This window comes from Aegilops tauschii, chromosome 4, assembly GCF_002575655.3.
Source record: "Aegilops tauschii subsp. strangulata cultivar AL8/78 chromosome 4, Aet v6.0, whole genome shotgun sequence".
NCBI classification, from domain to species: Eukaryota; Viridiplantae; Streptophyta; class Magnoliopsida; order Poales; family Poaceae; genus Aegilops; species Aegilops tauschii.
The window spans coordinates 264,640,018-264,657,415 of record NC_053038.3 but is presented as its reverse complement, the minus strand read 5'-3'; the positions used below and the strand labels follow the sequence as shown (position 1 = coordinate 264,657,415).

At 45.7% G+C, this 17,398-nt stretch overlaps 1 long non-coding RNA gene across 3 annotated transcripts; it reads left to right on the top strand.

Annotated features, from left to right (window-relative positions):
- The first annotated feature begins 378 nt into the window (after positions 1–378).
- Positions 379–14,753, top strand: LOC109763034 (uncharacterized). 3 transcript variants are annotated; one of them, XR_012181939.1, is made up of 7 exons: positions 379–1,125; positions 1,218–1,303; positions 1,485–1,586; positions 1,769–2,070; positions 2,188–2,614; positions 2,731–2,843; positions 3,400–3,850. It is a non-coding gene; the product is annotated as an uncharacterized lncRNA (long non-coding RNA). The 3 variants fall into 3 exon arrangements; XR_012181941.1 differs by lacking the exon at positions 3,400–3,850 and adding an exon at positions 14,098–14,753 and having other exon boundaries at positions 424–1,125; positions 2,575–2,614; XR_012181940.1 differs by lacking the exons at positions 2,731–2,843; positions 3,400–3,850 and having other exon boundaries at positions 424–1,125; positions 1,769–2,096; positions 2,188–2,354.
- The last annotated feature ends 2,645 nt before the right edge of the window (positions 14,754–17,398 follow it).

Sequence of the window (17,398 nt, the reverse complement as noted above, 5' to 3'; positions counted from 1 at the left end):
AATTTTTAGATATTATGTACCATGTTTTGAGTATGCTCTCTTTTAGCATAAATATATACGTATTTCATAAATATAACAAAAACTATGAGTTCATATGCAATTTTTTTTATGAAACTTACTTTCAGATATCTTAGATATAGTATATGAATATATTTAAAATAATAAAATAGTATATATAGTACCACATGGTAGTATATGAGACATATGGGGTAACTACCACTAGTGATAGGATGGATTTTTCCTATATATATATATATATATATATAAGGCTGGACTATTCTGTTACTAGTAACAGAATAATATTTTGTTACTATCGGGACCTATAAGGCGCGACGCGTGACACAATCTCACGAATCCAGCCCACCAGCCCGAACCGGTACCGACCGCAAAAACACACACACCCAACCCACCCGCCTCCCTCTTGATCCCCACTCCTCTTCCACTGCGCCGCCTCCTTCCTCCACCTGCCGGCGACTCGCCGCGCCCAACTCCCGCCGCAACGGCCGCACCCACCTCCCGCCCCGACGGCCGCCCCCACCTCCCGCCCCGATGGCCGCGCCCACCTCCCGCCACGACGGCCGCCCCCAACCTTCTGCCGCGGCTGGCGCCCCTCCCCAGATCCCGCCACAGCCCCAAAAACCAGCCGGCGCCGCCGCTGTCATCCTGCACTAGATCGACCCGCCGCTATCGCTCCGCTGTCGCGTACAGGCAATTCAATGCCTCAACCCCAGGCCGTTCAATGCCTTGCCGACCGCCGGCTCCCCCATGGACGCCTAGCTCCTGCACTAAAACCACTGTGGCCCAGGGATTCACCCGCCCCAACCCACTGGCCCGGTTACGAATGCCACGCGCTCCCTCCAGTGACCAGCCCCGCGTCGCGCATGCCCCTCCGATGACCGGAGACCTGCCACGCGCCCCGCACTCCAGCCGCGGCCAGCTCCCTCCTGTGCTGCTCGGTTGCTTGAATAGACGTGTAGCAGTTCAAAACATGCAGGCCTCTGCCCCTCCGAAATGCCCAGTTCCCCTTCGTTCATGTCGCTTTCTCGCCCATACACACGGTTGGAGAATCATCGACCTCGTCGAGCTTGACCTTGCAAGCAGCCTCGCTCGCCGTACATGATTTTTGTGTGTGTTGTTTGCTCATTCCCATTGTGCGTGTGCACTGCTTGAAGGAACGCATGGCAGATGACATGTTTTTTTGTGCTTGTTGTTTGTAGGTCTCCTGAGGATTAAATAAAAAGCTTGCTCAAAGGAAGCATTTCCCATCAGTGAATTGGCTCATTTCCTACTCAAATACTCGCAGGTTATATCCCAACTATCTCTTATGTGATGCGTTGGTTGGGTTCCCTTTTGTTACATTCGTGTTGCGCTCATGTTCATCTACCACAATGCTCATTTGTATCTTAGATCCCTCCTGATGTCTTGCTTCTCATATGTCCCCCTAGTGACTCCAGTATTGATGTCATGTGACCTCATCATTGTAGGCACTTGATTCCTACAAGAAGTTTGATTCAGACTTCATTGCTATTAGAATGAAGGCATATGAGGTGTTGCACAGGGAGGATGATCTAAGTGAAATTGTGCAGGTATTGTTTTTTGCTTTTCTGATCTAGATGCTAATATAGAGAGGGTTAGTCAAACTTAAAGATGTTTGACTTAGTTCCTTACTTGATTTCCTTGGGTTAAGGATAAATTTGTACTGTTTGTTTCATGTCTGCTGTTGTTGATTGAGAAGTGTGGGAAAATTTGACTGCATCTTCCTTTGTAGGGAGAAGGTCACAATCAGGCACTGTAAAAGAATTCTGAATTATTGTCTGTTAAACACTTCACAAGATTCTGCATCCGGGAAATGGCTAGTCATTATCATGCACCTTAGCAAGGAATAGTAGACGGTATGACATGTAAAAAAGATGCGTTGAAGTGGTTGGTGCTGCTCTCCTGAAAGATGATTGATGGCTACCTCCTCCCGCTGGTGGGGCTCTATCGCTGTAGTGCCCCGGTTGTTCACAGCCGCTACCCCAGGTCGTTCAGCAACACAGCGCTAAGTCGTTCGACGCCGCAGCTCGGGAGGTGCCCGCTTTTCCCCACCTCCCCCTGTATGTTCATCTCCTTCTCTTGTGTATATTTAGTTCAACATCTCGTGATTATTCAGGTTACCTTAGTCGGCATTCTCAGTTCATCTTGCAGGTGATTGAGCTCCCCTTTGGTTCATCTTGGAGGTGTGTTTTTGGGCAGTACGAATACATTGCTATAGTTAGTACAGATGTGGCACCTTGCGGAGTACTAAAAAGACCAACTGCTTAGGATTACTATAATGAGCTAATAATAATATTTGAGTCCTTCAGGATCCTCTAGTTCTGGATGTCCACCGCCACCCCCTTCAACCCCTATTTCTTAAGGAGGCTCTCTGCTTGCCGCTCGGTTGTCCTCTATTTGTTCTAATTTCTTGCAAATCAAGTTTAGTTTGATGATGGCTGTTGAAGATTACATTTGTGTGCTCTGATTGATTTAGTTTCTGAATCTTGACTTGCTAAAATGAACCTACTATGTTTTCAATCAATTGATGGAGTGCAGGAAATCCAAAAATGTCTTACTGTTTACTCCATCAATTCATGTAAGTTCAGCTATTTTATTGCTAATAAGTTCAGCTATTTTATTAAAATAGGGGGCTATAAGATGTTGACTGTCATTGCCCTTCCAAACATGTCGTTGGTGTCAAACCATTCGCAGTGAGTTTCAGTCCATAGGTTGCTCGTGATCCTCGCTCCTTCAGCTCCACTTCGTCGGCGCCATCAGTCCACAGAAGTAGGGGCGGCGTGCCCGTCAACAAACAAGAACAGAAGGTATGTTCTTGGAAAACTTGAAATTATATACACATTTGGGCAACAGAAAGTTGTAGCTTCTTTCAAAGTTCAAAATGAAAGATATTTAGTTCAACTTGTTCTAGCAAAACATGTGTGAGACCTTGGCAGCATGTCTACACTATCTAGTGTAGAAAAAATGTCCGGCGTAGTCCAGCGCGCCGCCGCCTACCCCCTGCCTCCGAGCACCGCTAGTCTATAAGTTCAACATGTATAACCCTATAAGTTCATACAAAATAGAAAACAAGATAAACAAAAATAATGAAACACAAAAACCCAATGGAATTCACAGGAAAAAGATAACAAGTTCTAAGGAAATAAATGTAGAAGTTCATATTTCAAAACAAATGAACTATTTGGGAAGTAAAAATGAAGTATTTCAAAGTACAGAAATCTTTTTAGGTTTGTTTGGTAACTTCTAATGTTACTGAACATGAACATGCTTGCTTCTTTTTACATGAATTTGTACATTGACCCCATCCGACAAACCGTTTGATCTGCACTTTTATACCGTATTTGATCTGCCATATTTCTCTAGTTCTTCTTGTACATCCGCCGCCAGCCCGGCGCCCCCGTGCGATCCATCAACCGCAGCCGAGAACCTCCGCCCCGCTTCCATCGCCGGTTGTCGTCCCTCCACCCCTCCTCCTCCCACAACCATGATCTGGTTTCAGCAGCTGCCATGATGCAATGTTGCTACTCCCTCCCTACAACATGGACACAAACAAGCTAATGGATGAAAAAATGATTATAGATCATTATTGCTATGATCTGTAGTTTCTGTGAACTGATATTTGAGACTCTCTCCAGGCTCTGTAGCTTCTGTGAACGGATAGTGCAGACTCAATGAACTCTGTCCATCTCGACTCTTGAACTGATAGTAGATAGTAGAGAAGAATGTAGTGTTGCCTGTCAACTATTGGTTTGGCCAGTTTCGAATTTTGGCCTGGTTGAACTTTTGGTAGAGCATCGGTTTGTTGTCAGTTCTAGTGCACTCAAGCATAAGGAGGGTTTGACCTATTATCGATGGATCACTATAACTTAACTTATCATGTCAGTTCTACTACGGCGCTCACGAAGGTACAAATGTGCTGAATGTTCACACCATTAATCTTTTCATTTTGTGAACAAACATCAATTCAGTATGAAAAAGGAACATAATAAGTCAACTTTGCAAGTGCATCTGTTCACCTTGAACAAAATACAGAAGTGCACCATCAAGTTTCCATCAGTTCGCTTATTAAAAAAACGGGAAATTGGTTGTGTAAAGAAAACCTGAGAACCAATGTCAGCTTAGAAGTTCAGTAGGTAACTCCACGCAAGTGCACTCGTTAGAAAATTTGGGGTTTCCTATATTTTATAGACTGCAGAAATTTTGAGTTTTCTATGTTTGCGTTACTTAACGTGTATGTATGAAGTATTAAATTCCAGTGCGAAATTAGTTAAGTTCATTACAATTGGTACTATGAAATACAGTACGACAAGCAATTCTTTTGAGTGTTTTTACACAACCAATGATGTTGGTATTTCACTTCCAAGGATGCAGTACTGTGGTATAGCAATTCAGTCACTAGAAAGAAGATAAATCAATTCAAAAATACTTGTCATAAGTAGTTAAGAGTTTATTTGTGGTGGTTACCAATTCAATAGCTAGAAAAAGGATACATCAGTTCTAATATACTTGCCATAAGTATTTAAGAGTTTATTTGCGGTGGTTAAAAATGAAGGTACTTTGTTCTGAGGACAAGAACTACTAGAAGTTCAAATGCTGATGTGTTAAAAAAAACTCCACCTACTTTGTTTAAGCATTTGATGTCTTAATTTCTACACTTCCATATAGAATTTGGTGGCTCACTTTTGCTAATTTTCTGCAGTTCTTAGGTTAGAGAAGGTATCAGTTCGCTTTGCAAAAACTATGAAATCTGCGTATCACTTGGGGATCAGGTTGAGGGGGGAAATTCACCAGAGAGATACTAGTTCATCTATGTCGGTGCCAATTGTCTCGCAGAGATGGAATAGATTCTGGAGCCTGAACCTTCCACCTAAAGTTAGAATGTTCCTTTGGCGGCTAGCAAAAACTTCTCTTCCACTGCGTATGAACATAAAGAGGAAACATGTTGATCTTGACACAAAATGCCCTGTGTGCATGAGACTAGATGAGGATGGTGGCCACCTGTTCCTAAAATGCAAGAAGGTCAAGCAAGTTTGGAGAGAATTACAGCTTGAGGATGTCAGACTTGCCTTGCTTGATTGTACTAATCCGATGGCAATGTTTGATCAAATCTAGCTGCTTACACCTGACCGGAGGGACTTAGTGTTTTGCCTGCTCCGGGACTGGTGGAATACAAGAAATAGGGTGAACCAGGGAAATAGGCCTCGTAATTATCTCGCGGGCACCCTCCAGGTCAACCCGTCTCCACATCACTCGCGGGTACCCCTCAGGGTCGACCCGCCTTTCCAAGTAACAGTTGTAAAGTCCAAGTATCCGTGTGTCCAAACATAAAGGGGAAAACCCGAGGAATCACCCCCGGTGAATTCCACTCGATGTAATCTACAAGGTGAATGTAAGAGGAACCACCCCCGAGGTTCACACTTGAGGGGTTGCACGACAGAGTCGTATCAGAAGTGGTTAAGGCGGAATCACCCTCGATGACCACGACCGAATAGCTACACTACAGGGTTAACATCAGAAGTGTCGTAGAGGTCTCACCCTCGGCACTCGATAGTAACCCAGTAGTGTCGAGCAACTAAGGGGAAAGTGATGTGCGGTGCCGGGGCCTGGTCTTCGATCCCGTTGATCGGGTCTTCAATGATGAAGCAGGGGCAACAAGGACAAGGTGGGGGTCACTGATGGATCACTAACCAACCTATACTAAGCAGTTAAGGATAAGCAGGTAAGGTACAACAGCAAATACAAAAGCAGGCTATGCATCAGAATAGGAGCAAACAATAACAATAGCAAAATCTAATGCAAGCATGAGAGAATGGAATGGGCGATATCGAGATGATCAAAGGGGGGGGGGGCTTGCCTGGACGCTCTGCTGTAAAGGAAGAAGGGTCGTCGGAGACGTAGTCGATCACAGTGGCGTCGGCATTGGTCTCGGGGTCTATCGAAGAGAAGAGGGGGAAGAAACAATAAATATAAAGAAAACAAAGCATCATAAAGCATAACATGGTAATACGCGGTGCTACACGATACCGGCGAAGGGGGAAGTCAACCGGAATGTTTTCCCGGTTCCGGACCTGTGTCAGACAGATGACCAGAGGAGGAAAGTTCCATGTTCAGCATTCTAGGGGCATGTGACAGATGAACGGACCGCATATTCGGATTCGATGGATTTTTCTGAGCAACTTTCATGTAGAAAACATTTTCATCGGAGTTACGGTTTAATTTCTATGAATTTTCAAAGTTTTAAACAATATTCTGAAGTTACTCTTAATTCGAAAATAAAGATTAAAACGCTAGGTGCACCCAGATCTGTGTACACAGAAGTGTACCAGAGGATGACATGTGGGGTCAGTGAGCAGAGTTGACCCAGTCAATATTTGACTAGTCAACAGATGAACAGTGCAAGTGGGTCCCACGTGTCATTGTCTTAGGCAAACCTAATTTATTTTAACACTTTAATTCTAACAGCAGGACCCACATGTCACTGACTAGTTAGGGTTAAAACTAATCCTAAAAATTAGTCCTAACTAATTTGTGAGGGGGGGTGGCCCACGCGGCAGTGGCACAAGGCCACACATTCAGCCGCTCGACCATGGTCGTGCACGCGCCAGCGGCCACGGCGCGGCCGGCCGGACGAGCGGGAGGCCGGTGGCCGGAGGCAGCGCGGAGGGGCGAGGTGGAGCAGGCGGCAGAGGCAGGCGGAGGCGGGGCGCAGGTATCGGCGGGCTGCAACAGCGCTCGGGCGCCGGCAGGAGGCAAGCGGCCGCAGGCGGAAGGGCGAGCCGGTGGCACGGTCGGCTGGAGCGGCCCTAGGCGGTGACGAGCAGGGGGCGGCGCTCGCGCCGACGGCCTACAGCGGCAGCAGTAAGCAGGCAGCAGCGCGGTAGTGGTGGTGGACGAAGGCGGTGGGGCGTGCGTGCAGCAGGGCGTGCGTAGAGCAGGGCGCGCGGGCGCAGTCAAGAGCTCGCGGAGGGGAGCTCCGGTCATGGTAGTGGGGGGCGGCTTAAGGTGTCGAATCGAGTGGGGAAAGGAGGGGGGTCGGACGAGGCTCACAAAGGGGAGGTCGAGGTGAGCTCGAGACGGGTCGGGCGCTTGCCGGAGCGCGGGACGACGGCGAGACAGTGGCAGGGGCCGTCGGAGCCGAGGTTGAAGAAGGGGACCGATGCGTCGCCTCGATGCGTCTCTGGTCGGGATCTTCATGGAAGAGGTTGAGGACGACGAGGGGAACCACCTAGATGGCTTATCGCGGTGCAGGGAGGATGACACTCGCGGCTACGAAGGCGGCGCGGCCATGGATGCGCACAGCGGAGCTCAGGATCAATTGTGGGAGACGATGGAGAGGGGGAGTGGCTAGGGTTCAGCGGGGTTGCGCGCGATGTTCTTATCCACTAGGAGGACCGCGGGATGCTCGACACGACGACGATAGCTGCCATGGTGGGGGTGGATGCGTGCCACGCCATGGCCCCTGTCTCCTCTCTGTACAGAGGAACAGAAGAAGGGGAAAAGGGTGTGGTGGGCTGGGCCATGTGCACTGTGGTCACATATGGCCCGAAGACACGGTAGGATTTTAGTCTTTTCCTCTTTTTACTTTTTTGCTTATTCATTTCACCACTGTTACACATTTTAATTTAATACCAAATGAGTTTTATTCAACATGAAACTTGTGACATAAATCAAGCACATTATTTATAGGAGTCACAAAAAGTTTGAGGCCAAAATAAGTTGTCTAACCAATTTTAGAAATTGGAAAGACCAATTTTAAAAGTTGTTGGACCACTAAATAATTTCCAGGGGCACTTTGGGAATTCAAAAGAGGTTGGTTCCAACATGAAAAATATCCATGGATTATTTTCCACCCTTTGAACATTTTAGTTTGCATGTTTGGCAAATTTGAATTTTGACTTTATTTTAAATTTGGATTCGAATCGGCTTTGAATCAAAGTGAGATAAGCAGCAGTAACATTGATGACTTGTCATCATTAATAGGGGATTACTGTAGCATGACACTGGGGGTGTTACATAACTGATATATAATAACAGAGAAATTATCTGAACAATACATTTCTTAAACATGTACTCCGGCCGATACCTAACAAGTGTTGCAGTTTTAAACTAAGATTCAGTAGTTAATTCTGAGGAAAGTAGGTACTGACCTTTCAAGACCAAGATTTGAAACAACGCCTGAGGTGGATCTAAAAGAGATCTCAACACATATATGGAAATCCGGTCTCATTTTGTGCAGTTCCACCAAAATTAAGCGAAGCAAAATGTCGCAATAGCAACAAGTTGAATAGATATCCCTGTTTTAACAGAGGCAAAAAAGGAATCAATTATTGGCCAACAAAGGAGGATGAAACATGCGGCCACAAAAATGGTAATCCCGCCAATCCCTAACAAGTGTTGCAGTTTTGAAATAAGATTCAGTAGTTAATTCTGTGAGTGGCATTGCTTAATTTTACCAGCGGCATTAGATTAACAAAAAGCATAAACAGTTCCAGGGGAGAGTGGGCGCAACAACAACATGTGCTTCCATCTACTTATAAAGGGGGTGATGCAGAGTTTGTTTTAACAAAGCAACAAGCATAATGTCTGGGTTGGTCCCATTTTTGTTCACTACTTAATGGGAAAAGACAGCAATACAATAGCTTCAATTCAACATTTACTTAAAACAGTACCAATACAAGTAGCACAACATCTCAAAACACACTGCACGATCATGTGGATGAAGGCAAGTACCAACCTGTCATGACGCACACAAGATCACGTACGAATCTGCCAACACGAATAGGAAATCCAATCCCGTTTTGTGCAGTTACTCTGAAATCAAGTAAAGTCGCCGGTGAGAAATTTAAGTTTGCTATAGCAACAAGTTGAATAGATATCCCTGATTTAACAGAGGCAAAAAAGGAAACAATTACTGCCAATAAAGGAGGATGAAACATGCGGCCACAAAAAGAAGCATCTCCCTTATCTTGGTGGAAAACAAAGTATAGGACAGTAGCATTTCTAAAACGGTTGCATTGATTCATATTAACAGAGAAATTCTCTTAAAATAGTTCAGTAGTTAATTCTGAGACTGGCATTGCTTAAAATACAATAGCTTCAATTCAACATTTATTTAAAACAGTACCAATACAAGTAGCACAACATCTCAAAACACACTGCACGATCATGTGGATGGGACATGGGACATGCCAGCACCATGTGCGTCCACACGTATAAATGGGTGATGCAGAGTATGTAGCCAAGCAGCATATCTGCGTTGGTCCCATATTTGATCTCTTTGAAACTTTTTCCGATGTGAGGGCAGCAAATCTAGTCCTGCACAAACTACCCGACCCCCCAGTTTCTTTCCCTTTTCAACAAAGAGTTGGGTTCCTTACAGATGTGTGTACTGGGTTACCCCCTTTTTCCCTTTTCGACCAACAAAGCGGCTGGATAGCTAGTCTATACTACTTTCCCTCCCTCCTTTCCTCATTGAACCATGTACTAGATTCATGCTCCACCCCACCGCACCCTTCTTTCCTCTTTGAACCAAGACCTAGATTCGACTACAGAATCAAAAAAGATCAGCATGCAGCTAGACAAATGACGGTTTCAAAGAAACTTATACCTTAGGGTCGTCGGGATGTGGCAAGGCGTGCGGCGGGAGGTCGGATCTGCTCACACCACGTACGGCAGCAAGGAAGAAGGGGTCAGTGGCCCTCCCGCACAGGCGCTGGGTGAAAGAAAACCGCAGCCGGCAGTGGATTGCCTCCCTCGCCGAAGGCGATAGAGTGAACGCTGCACCTGCTCCCCTTCCCGGTGCGACGGGATCCGGACGCCTCCTTCGCCAGCTGTCTGTGAGGGGGGTGAGAGAGACAAAGGCCACAACGCAGTCTTGTTTAGATCTGGTGAAGAGGGTGAGAGACAGTGAATATAGCAAACCCTAGCAAAGGAACGCTGAGCCTCCAGCGTGTATATATATATATATATATATATATATGTAGTGCGGCGAGAGTGTGGAGAGTGCAAACCCTAGCGAACAAGCGCTGAGGCTCCAGCTTATATATATACTGTAGTACGGACTGAGCTCCGGTGCCTTAACTACACCTGCTTTTGGCTGTATGACAGGTGGGCCAGCCACATTTTGGGCCCACCTGTCATAAACCCAAAGGCAGGTGCACTAAAGTCAATGAAGCTGCGTCCATATAGTACTCGTGTATACCACTAATATATAGTGGAGTGGTTTTCTTATTCTCTCCATAACAATCGTTTTAAATTGTGTAAGTACGAAACGAAACTCTTTATTTAATGTACCAGTGAAGAAAACTACTACTCCCTTTGTTCCTAAATATTTGTCTTTCTAGAGATTTCAACAAATGACTACATACGGAGCAAAATGAGTGAATCAACACTGTAAAAAATGTCTATATACATCCGTATGTGGAAGTCCATTGCAAACCACTTGAAAGACAAATATTTAGGAACGGAGGGAGTACTTCCGATGAACTAACGATCCACACGTCCTGGTCGCACTTCCTATCCTTCACGTGCGGTACACTACCCTCCCTTAAGTGAACAACCACACATGCACCAAATTATCGAAAACGTGTGAGAGTGTGTACAAATAAAGAATTTTAATTTCAATTACCGGAAAGGTTTGAGAGTATGTACAGTTTTCCCTCTCTAATAATTATGGTTTGTTGTGTTCGGCCTAAACTTGGTCAAACTTTACAGAGTTTGACTTCAGTCAAATCTAATATGCGGAGTAAATAAAAATGGAGGGCTACTACATCCATCCGGGTTTTTAGTCCACACCATTTTTTAATCAAAGTTAATAGCTGGACAAAGAAAATTACAAGGGAGCTGGAGACAAAGTTGTGAGAAGGCTTAGAAATCAATACAAAACTTATGCACTTAGTACCAACGTCGATCCTTCTTCGAGGAAACATTTGGTTCATAGCCAATTGTGTGATAAAATTGCACCAACGTGAAAGACGACTGCGTCTCCAACGCAACCAAGGTGAACTGATGAACGATATCATATTTGTGGGTAACAAGCAAAGAGCACTGATGGAAGATAGCCTGTTTTTCATTCAAAATCGATCAGCTTCACCAGCCGACGCAACCATGAGGCGCAACCATGAGCATCGATAGGTCATCGTGGTGATGCATCATCCATTTGGCATCAAGTTTGGATGAGGCACCTATGAAGTTCGACAAATCCTCACTGTGGTCTGTTTCTTCTCAGTAGTCAAGCTCGAGGAAGGAAGAACCACGTGGCAGAGGGCAGTGAGGCGGAACAACAATGGCCATCCAATTTTGTGCAGTTCCACTAAAATTGAGGAAGACATGCCTGGATATGGAGATACGCATCGTTGTTTCCAAAAATATAAAAAAAGGGATATAGTGTTGTTACTTTGTTTTACAAGATTAACAACGACATCTCAATTGTCAATAAGAATTATGAAAAGTACACCAACAAACAGAAGCATCATGATTATCTTGATGGGAACTAAACCAGGATAGCCGAGAAAAAAAGCATTTCTTCATTTAACCAATGATAGTATTAGATTAGCAGCAGCAATAGGAGCATATGGACAATGACCGCACAACCACCATGTACTTTTTGTCGAAACAAAATGTATACCTCCACCGAGGCATAAATCAGGACAACTTTTCGAGTGGCATTTCCTCTATAATAGTAGGTGATGTTGGACCAGCCGACGAACCCTAGCTACTATACATGGGGAGCTGGGGAGTAGTCGCATAGAAGAAAACCCGCATGCAGCGACCTGGGGAGCTGGACCAGACAAGAAGTTATACCTTAGGTGGGCGAGATGCCGCTTAGGCGGGCGGACAGGATCTGCCCACACGACGGCAGCGAACAAGGGCGCGAAGGACCTTCGTCCGCGCCAGCGCCGGCTCCGAGAGGACGGTGGGCATAGGCTTCCTCCATCGCCGACGGCGACAACGTCAACGCTGCACCTCCTCAACTCCCGCAGCGGACGGGATTCGGCCGGATCTGTGACCACCGGGAGGAGAGAGATAGTGTGGACATTGTCATCTTGTCTTGATATGGAGAGGGTGAGAGAGCGAGACGCGAGAAACTCTATCAAACAAGAGGCTATAATGGAGTAAAACAATCTCTCCATAGTAGTGGTTTTAAATAGAATACGCGCGTTCCCGAAAAAAAAACGAAAACTGGCGGACAATTTTTTAACGTACCAAGAAAGAAAACTCGATCAAAAACACGCCCCCGCTTCCAGGTCGCGAGAGTCGTCGCGCACACACACATAGACATAGACATGCATATGCGTGTTTACGTAAAATTCCATTTCCATCTCCATCTCCAATCATATTTGTCCAACTGGCACATTATTTACGTTGTTAATTATATACGCGGCAATATTAACGTACAACATCTCTTGTTTGCGGGCGTCCGGACCGCTGCCACGGCCGCTCCTGACCAACCCGAACCCTCTTCATGACCCGTGCATGCTTCCCGCCCGAAACGGTCAGTGTCGTATTCATGCCCGGCCAGAGCGGACGCGACCTCTCACTGGCGCCGGCATTGAAGCGGCGCGCCGACCGAGAGAGCGTCGCCCGCGCCGCTTCCTGGTGCACGCGACTGCTCCGCGTTCAAAGGTCACAATAGCCGGCCACAACATGCATGTAAAAAGTTCTTGGGAGTCCGTGCTACAGCTAGCTGTCCTCCCCAACTCGTCAAGCTCTTCCAGTAGTACTAGTACTCCATGGCGCGATCCATCGACAAGTAGGTGGGGAAGTTATCGTATACTCGGTTTGCGATGAGTGGCATGCCGAGCGACCGTGTGGGGTCGAGCCGTGGAGGAGGGTGAGACACGAACGCGACAGACATGATTTAAATGTTGGTTTTGCTCGATGGCGTGATCCAACGAAACGAAACATTGGTTTCTCTCCGTTTCCATTTTTTCTTCAGAAAAACGGAAACTTTCCACTCCATTTTCATTCCTACTCCAAGGTTGCCCCGTTACAACATTCCATCAAATACAAAGGAAAGCTAACACGCATGCTGATGCATCTCAATGATTCACAGATCATAGCCAATATTTACTTCACAACTAAAGACAAAAGTTGTGAGAGCGTGTACGAAAGAAAAACTACTGATGGGGTCACTACGACTCAAACCCTAAACCCTAAACAGGATTTAATTTCCTGGCAGGTAGAACCTGTCGAAGGAAATACGGCTGGCACCCTCGGATCATACGATGCTTTTGTGCAGTTCCACTAAAATCGAGCTGAGCATCCCTGATGGCAAAGATATTGAAGAAGTGTGATTAGAATAATAGTGCTAGCACTAGTTCATGAGACATAAACTCATCACAAGTAGAAGCCGGTAGAAGTAGAGAAAGATCGACATGGAGATGGAGCTACGTGGGGAGCTGCGGCAATGGAGCAAGTCGGCTCCGAAAGGAAGATGGACTACCTGGGACGTCGGGCTGTAGCTAGAAGGGCGGTTGGGACGCGGCATCGGCCCATACCGCGGTGACCCCCGATTGGGACGCACCGACTGTGGATTTTCTCACTGTATTTACTCATACAAACTTATTTTTAAATTGAAGGATCCAATCGAAACTTCAATGGCACAGCAGGTATGTTCACGCATGTTTCTTTAACAGGCTTGCTCTTATCAATAGCTCTGTTGATTTCAATTTCAATTGTGTGTACAGTTGACTTCTCATATCATGCACATTACTAGCATCACAACAAAGCCAATAGTGTTGTTGTACATGTAGACCCGTGGTACCCATCTGAAATCTTGTTGTGCCGTGTAGTTTCCCACGCTTTGTATTCTTTCACTGCTGCTTTGTCTTGAACTGGTATGATTTGAACCGTGTCTCTATTTTGATTTGGCAAGACAATGCAGTGACCATAGGACATAGACATATGTTTGTTTGGTGCTTTTATTATGTACTAGTACTTGGCAATAGAAGACTTGGTAGTTTAATCCTGTCCACCTTACTAATGAACTGGTTCACAGAAATGAGTTTCATATACTAGTACATGCTAAACTATTATGTGTCTGCTTGTTTCTTCTTTTAGAATGCTGACAGAATATTGGGGAAGAGTGCCTTATTAAGCAATGGTAAAGGAAGTAATGCAGATAAGGTTCAGGATAGTGACACATCCTTATTGGTCTCCAACAAAGCTGATAAAACAGCTAAGGAAGACTATCTCGAAGACAGTGAGACAACCCCAAAGTCCTGTCTTGGTTTAGTGTTGGAGTTACTGGCCACTACCGCTTGCACAAGCTATTCAAACTCACTGTCTGAATCAGTTCGGTTTCTTGAGTCTCAACTACAAGCTGAAAGACATCGATCAGCTATGCTGCGACAAGAAGCAAAAGGACTGCGGAAGTCCCTGGAGCATTCAGATGCATACTTTCTGGTGCAACAACAAGCGTTGGAGGATTTTAGCGCCAAACAGGACAAAGCTAATAAGCTTGCTAAGATTATTGCCAGCATGGTGGATACCACGTTTCTTGAGCTCTTATGAAGTTGTTTCAGTTATGCTCTTGTTTTGCTGCCGCGTTTATTTGCACTGGTGGCCAATTTTGACGGCCAGTGTATGTAATATGCTGCTTTGTTCCCTATATTTGCACTGGTGGCGAACTTTGATGCCCAGTGGATGTAATATGTGTAATAGCGGTAATAGGCTAGCGTTAATTGCTTGCTTATTTATTTATTTCCTTATTGTCTTGTTTAGTTGTTTGCTTGTAGTCACTGCAGTTCTTTTTCTGTGTTTTCTAGTGGCCACAATAACCTATTTTTGGAAACTAGGCCAAAATAATCATGGCAACACATGGACTGTTGTAACCACGGGCCTCCTGCGGGCCGTATGATCCATGGGCCTTCTACGGGCCATAGGATCCATTGGCCTTCTATACGGGCCGTAGAATCCATGGGCCTTCTACGGGCTGTATGATCCATGGGCCTCTTACGGGCCGTAGGATCCATGGGCCTTCTACGGGGCGTATCATCATTTCGCCAATCACGGGCCATACTATTCGTGGACAATAACGGGCCGTTTATTGGCCGTATTTGATAACTCTATGAAAATAGCCCAACGGGTTTTTTCGACATGAAAACGGCCCAACGTATTAACGGGCCGCAAACGGGCCGACTGTAACCACGGGCTGAATTTGGCCCACAAGCAGAAAATGACAGTAATGGCCGTAAGTAACCGAATGCTGGAAATGAGCCCAAGAATAAATGGTCCCTGAGAAGGCTGAAAGATATCATGGGCTGGAAACGGCCCAACGGAATAATGGGCCGTTAATGGGTATAAAGTGATACACTGTTCATTACGGGCCAGTTTTACCACGGGTCGTTAAGGGGCCGAGGGTTACTAAGGGCCTCATATGGGCCGAAAGACGTCATGGGCCATACATGGGCCGGAAGTTAAAACGGGCTGGAATTATATTGGACGGTCCAGATGACGCTACTGGGCCTAATTCGGATAGGCCGTAAACGGGCCCTGGGATAGCGGGCTGTAAATGGGCTATATGTGAACAGGCCGTTAACAGGCTTTCCTTGGGCCGGCCCGCCACCTTTTGACCAAGTCAAACGGGCCGGCCTTTTCACATGAATGGGCCTCTGTTGGGCCGTGCCACGTGTCGGCGTATCATAGGCGCTTTGGGTCCAATGAGTGGATGACATCTGTCCCAACGGTGAGCTGACACGTGTTTCCTCCAGCCAATGATGATTTTACACGTGGAAAATCCCCATTGGTCGGGGCTGTTAACGGGTTATCGGATCCAAAACCGGACCCGATAGCTTAACGGCGTTCTGTTACGGTGGATGCCACGTGTCGGTCACCCTTGACGAAAGCACTTCTGTGACGCGTGATTTATCATCATGGAAGTGGACACTTCCGTGATGATAATTTTGGTAATGCCATGGAACACTTCTACGACAGCACAGGTATGACTATCTTGATTCTGTCATAAATTTGTCATGGATGTACATGCATGACAAAAAACGTGACCTACTGTGACAAACACGTATCATCACGGAAGTGTATTTTTTTTGTAGTGCCTACTACTAGGAAGGGGGGATCCTACTCCCGGTGGGAGTAGGACTCCCCAGGGCGCGCCATAGTAGAGGGCCGGCCCTCCCCCTCCTCCACTCCTTTATATACGGGGGAGGGGGGCACCCCATAGACACACAAGTTGATCATTGATCTCTTAGCCGTGTGCGGTACCCCCCTCCACCATAATCCACCTCGATAATATCGTCATAGTGCTTAGGCGAAGCCCTGCGCCGGTAGCTTCATCATCACCATCATCACGCCGTCGTGCTGACGAAGCTCTCCCTCGACACTCTGCTGGATCATGAGTTCGTGGGACGTCACCGAGCCGAACGTGTGCAGATCGCGGAGGTGCCGTACTTTCGGTACTAAGATCGGTCGATCGTGAAGACGTACGACTACATCAACCGCGTTGTCATAACGCTTCCACTTACGGTCTACGAGGTTACGTGGACTACACTCTCCGCTCTTGTTGCTATGCATCACCATGATCTTGCGTGTGCGTAGGTAAATTTTTGAAATTACTACGTTCCCCAACAATAAGCATTACGTTTCAGTTGTCTACCAACATAAGCATTGAAGTTTTCTTGTTTAACAATAAAATTATTGAACTCATCTAAGCATTGGCTAGCAGACTTATAACGAGGGATATCACCTTCATCAAATCTATAGAGAGAATTTACCTTTACTACCTGTGTCGGGTTATCAAGACCATGTATTTCTTCAATAGGTGGTAAATTCTTAACATCTTCAGCTTTAATACCTTTTTCTTTCATAGATTTCTTTGCCTCTTGCATATCTTCAGGACTGAGAAATAGAATACCCCTTTTCTTCAGAGTCGTTTTAGGAGTTGGTTCAGGAAGTGTTCAATTATTATCATTACTCAACATATTATTCAATAGCAATTCAGCTTGATCAACAGTTCTTTCCCTGAAAACACAACCAACACAACTATCCAGGTGGTCTCTGGAAGCATCGGTTAGTCCATTATAAAAGATATCAAGTATTTCATTTTTCTTGAGAGGATGATCAAGCAAAGCATTAAGTAATTGGAGAAGCCTCCCCCAAGCTTGTGGGAGACTCTCTTCTTCAATTTGCACAAAATTATATATTTCCCTTAAGGCAGCTTGTTTCTTATGAGCGGGGAAATATTTAGCAGAGAAGTAATAAATCATATCCTGGGGACTACGCACACAACCAGGAGAAAGAGAATTAAACCATGTTTTAGCATCACCCTTTAATGAGAACGGAAATAACTTAAGGTATAGTAGTAACGAATTTTTTCCTCATTAGTGAACAGGGTGGCTATATCATC